The 4,863-nt window shown below is 40.0% G+C and overlaps 1 pseudogene; it reads right to left on the bottom strand.

Moving 5' to 3' along the window:
* Positions 1 to 1,685: 1,685 nt before the first annotated feature.
* On the bottom strand, positions 1,686 to 2,482 carry LOC105498279 (olfactory receptor 10J3-like; annotated as a pseudogene).
* Between the last annotated feature and the right edge of the window lie 2,381 nt (positions 2,483 to 4,863).

Here is a 4,863-nt window from a genome sequence, read left to right as displayed (position 1 = left end):
CCTAAGTGTCCATCAACACATGAATAGATAAAGAAAATGTGGTACATATACACAATGTAGTACTGTTCAGGCATAAAATTAGAATGCGATCCAGTCATTTGCAACAACAGGAATGGAACATTATGTTAAGAGAAATAAGCCAGGCACAGAAAGACAAACATTGCATATTCTCACTTAGATCTTACTTTAGATCTCACTTGTTGGATCTAAAAATCAAAACAATTGAACTCATGGACATAGAGAGAGACCAGAGGCTGAAAAGGATAGCTGTGGGCTTGAGGGGGAGATGGGGATTATAAATGGGTACCAAAAATATAGAAAAAATTAATAAGACCTACTATTTGACAGCACGACAGGATGACTATAGTCAATAATAACTGTACCTTTTGAAATAACTTGAACATTCTCTTGAACAGGCCTGAGTTGGGGAAACTGGAGGTATTTCAGCCAATAATAGCATTTAATATCTTACACCTCTTAGACAATCCAGGAATGAATATAGACCCTGGGAAAGGAACTAGGCACCTATTGCCTATTGTCTCCAGTATCCTTTTTCATACCCATAGTTAGAATTGCAGTGTAGGATTCTGCAGGTTGTGCAGTGCACGACAGTGCCACATCCAAAGGAGTATCATTTACAGCTCAAGCATCATAGATTTGTGACAATTTATTAGGCGAGGGCAGTAAAATTATTACAGCAGTTTTCAACAGAAATGTCTAGAGAAGATGCTTTTTTCCCCTAAAATACATAGACATGCTTCATAGAACAGTGAGAGCCTTGCCCGTAGAACAGTGAGAGTCTTCCCCAGAAGACCATGATTTTTCTCAAGAAGTTCCTGCTTCATGTTACTCCATTCATTACAAAAAGCAAGTGACAATGATAAGCGAACTAGATCCAAATCCTATCACTACAAATGTCTAGTTTTGTGTGCCTGGGCAGATAAATTCTATCTATATGTGCTTTAGTATTTTCAGGTCTAAAATAGGGACAATAACATAATTGTTTCCCAGCTTACTCTATAGGGTTCATTAAGGATCAAGTGACATCCTATGTGTGAAAGTTCCTTATAAATTATAAAGTGATGTACAAACATATAGAACTTTATTGTCAGTGGGATATTAATTCCTCGTCTTTATATCCTATGATAATGGTGGTGCAAAACATGAGGTAGCACTATCGAGGAGAAACAGCATATACTCATGGCTCACCATGGACTCCATGGGGTGAGGGTGATGCCCACACCACTGAAAGAGGAACTAGTAAACTTATACTAAAGTTTGTGAACAAATAAAGACATAACGCAAAAAGGTGGATCTAAGGGGGAAATTGTATAAAAAACAACTAAATTAACACATTCCATTTTCCCCTCTGAAGGTTCCCTAGCCTCAAAATAGAATAACATATCTGAAGCTTTTTACAAGGTGTCCAACATGAATCTTCCATTTTTGTGTTATTTGGCAGGAGTAAGAACTGGTGAAACTCACAGGCCCTTTTACCTGGTTTCATGGGAATATGACTACTAATCTGAGAGAAGGCATGTCCTGTGATGACATTCCAGGAGCAGGCCCCATAGGAGGCTCCCTGGATTGTGAAGAATCACAATATTCCTGACTGCCAAAACTTTGGAGAAGTAAGCACACGAAGGGAGGCCATCACAGTCTTGACACACTGAACAGTTTCTTCTTCATGGCTCTGCACAGAGCATCTTTGAGCTCCTGTTCCTCAGGCTGCACATGACAGAGTTCAGCAGGGGAGTGATAATGGTGAAGGTCACAGAGATGAGTCTGTTCTTCCCCAGAAAACTCTGGGACTTAAGCTTCAGGTAGACGATGGAAATACAGCCATAGTGGCTGATGACCACTATGAGGCGGGAGGTGCAGGTGGCAAAGGCCTTCTTCCTACCCTCAGTTGAAGCAATCTTAAGGATGGTGCAGATGATGAGGTCATAGGAGATAAAGATCAGGCCCATATGTAGGACAAGGACACAGACACTGACAATAAAGTTGATGATCTCATTGACAGTGGTGTTTGTGCAGGCCAGATTCAGCAGGGGTGTCACATCACAGAATAAGTGGGAGATGACAAAGGTATCACAAAAGGACAGGCCAAACAAGGATGTTACTTGGACAGTGGCCATGCCCAGGCCAATCCTCAGTGACCCAGATCTCAGCCAGACACAAGCCTTCTTACCTATGAATACTGTAGGGGGTTGCAGATGGCCACATAGCAATCATATCCCATGGCTATGAGCAGAAAGCAGTTGTTGATGTCAAAAGTCAGATAGAAGAGCTGAGTGACACAGCCTTACATGACAATAAGCTAGTGAGGATTCAAGAGGTGAGAAAGCACATGGGGAATAATGGCCACCATGCAGCAGGTCTCAGAGATAGACAGCAATGCTCAGGAAGAAGTACATGGGGGTGTGGATGTGATTGTCCAGACGAATAATGGTCACAATAATCACATTGCCAGAGAGAGTTAGCAGGTACAAAGTTAGAAAGACATCAAAGAAGACAAGTCTGTGCTGTCACATGAAGCTGGAGAAACCTTCAAAGAAGAGCTCAGTCACAGCAGTGGACTTTGACCTTGGCACTGAAGAATGTCTAAATCTGAAGGAAATGGACAAAGGAAAAACAGAGGTGAGGCTCCAACTATGTAACAGCTTACACAGTGGTCTAAACAGCAACAGTTTTTTGGATTTCTTGGGTAATGTTCCAGGCACAGGGGTTATCTTTGCTCCTCTACTGATCAAGAGCTCAGCACTCTTGGAAATAAACTAAGAAACTTCTAATGACCTACTGGATTAAGGGCAGAGATCAAAGGGAAGGAAAATTTCAACATAATGTGAACAATGAAATTACGAAAACAGCTATCCTACTTCACCATTAAAGAGGTGGGTCCAGGTCCGAGAGGAAGAAAACGTTGAATGGGCCAGGCACTTCAGTTTCCTCTGTACTTAACCTCCATCTGAATCTTTGATGACACAATAAGGAGGCAGAGATAGTGAAGACTGATAAATATCTGGGGTGATCCATTCATTTCCATCAGTATGAATTGCCAGGAAATACTGCCCTGGGAGGGTCCCAGATCAAGCATTCTTCCCAAATATCTGGAGTCCTGGGCATTACTTTCCTTAGCTCTGCTCCTTTAGATGACTAATGCAAAGCCAGGCTATGGGAGAGACATTCAAACTATCATATTGGCCATGTTTTCAGAAATAGAGGTCAATGTGTTGGTCTTCTTTTCCAGTTGTTACCATAACAAACATTTCTGCAATAGAAAACTTTGTAACATGTCATTTCACACGTAAGTGAGTAACAGGTAGTGAAAAAATGCAAAGTCAAAGGTTATGAGCATCTTCAACTTTGATAGAGTGCCATGTTTCTCTCCATAAAATTTTTACCAAGTGATCTCTCACAAAAAAATGTGTCAAAATGCAATTTTCCATTGTTATGCCTCAAAGAGGAAATAGAGTGTAATGGGAAGCAGTGTGCACTCTGAAGCCACACTGCCCCGAATTTAATTTTGTTTCTGCCAGGTCCTAACTATGTAACTGTGGGCAAGTTATTTAACTTGTCTGTGTCTCAATTGCTTTATCTCTAAAATGGGCTTAATGATAGCACCTTCTTTACAGAGTTATTGTGAGGATTAAATCCATTAATATCTCAAAGTGCTTAGAAAAGTGGCACCTAGTGAATGCTAGGTGGTAGGCTGTAAGTGTACATAAAGTCTGAAGCATTCCATCAGCAGAGATATTAAAGAAGGTGTGTTTAACCAGGAAGACTTCCAATGATGATTTTAGAAAGAATTGGAAGGCAAAGACAAAGGGCAATAATTACAACAACTGTGCATGAATACAATCAATTTTATAACCTATTCAATGTGGTTATGCAGTTAATTCTTATATTTCTCAGTGAGATCTGTGACAAAGTTCATAACTGATTCTTAAAGGGAGAAGTACCCCAAAGAAGAGCATTAATTTATTTATTTATTCATCAAATATTTCTTATTCCCATACTATTTGTCAAGGTCTATGAATTCAATGGCTAGTACATTTTAGTTTCCCAGTAATTATTTACTGAGTGAATAAAGAATTGGAAAGAGTCCCTGATGTTAAATAACTCACAATATCAATAGAAGAGAAAGGTAAATGGGAGTAACAATGTAGCGAGCAAGGGGTGCTATGATAGAGCTTAGTGTAGGATGCTATGGAAACATGAAGAAGGGTTCCTGACTCAGTCTTAGGGTCAGAGAATACTATAAAGGAGGTATTATCCAAGATAGTAAAGGAAAAATGAATAAGGCATATGTTGCAGGCAGCATCAAGTAAGAGGGCCCAGCATTTCAAGATCCAGATGAAGCAGCATGAAAATCACTGTAGCTCAGTGGTTACACATGGAGGACCCGGAAACAGAAGGCCTGACGATGAATTCTCATTCCACCTTGGGCAAGGTCTGAACCTGTCTGTAACACAAGGTCCTCCTCTATAAAATGGATAATGTTAGTACTTAACTCATAAGAATATTGTGAGGCTCAAATAAATTAATGCATAAATCATTGAGCTGAGTGACTGACACATAGCAACATCCCAAAAAATGTTGGCCATAATTATCATTATCATGATTAGGGAAGATTATGTCATGTTTAGGGAATAAAAGAGTAGTTCTGAATGGGTGTAGGACTATGTGCTTCATAGCAACGTCAAAGAGGCTGAGTCCTTGGGAACTGCTATAAGGAAGAAAGAGAAACTAAGTTGTGACCCTGGGATTGAAAACCACCTTGGTATGTGGGATTTTCCAAAACACAGATGATGAATTTGATATGTCACCATGTACTTCCTAGTATTGTGTGAGTTGAATGAG

The sequence above is a fragment of the Macaca nemestrina genome, chromosome 1, assembly GCF_043159975.1.
Source record: "Macaca nemestrina isolate mMacNem1 chromosome 1, mMacNem.hap1, whole genome shotgun sequence".
Lineage (NCBI taxonomy): Eukaryota > Metazoa > Chordata > Mammalia > Primates > Cercopithecidae > Macaca > Macaca nemestrina.
This window is presented reverse-complemented; position numbering and strand designations above follow the sequence as displayed.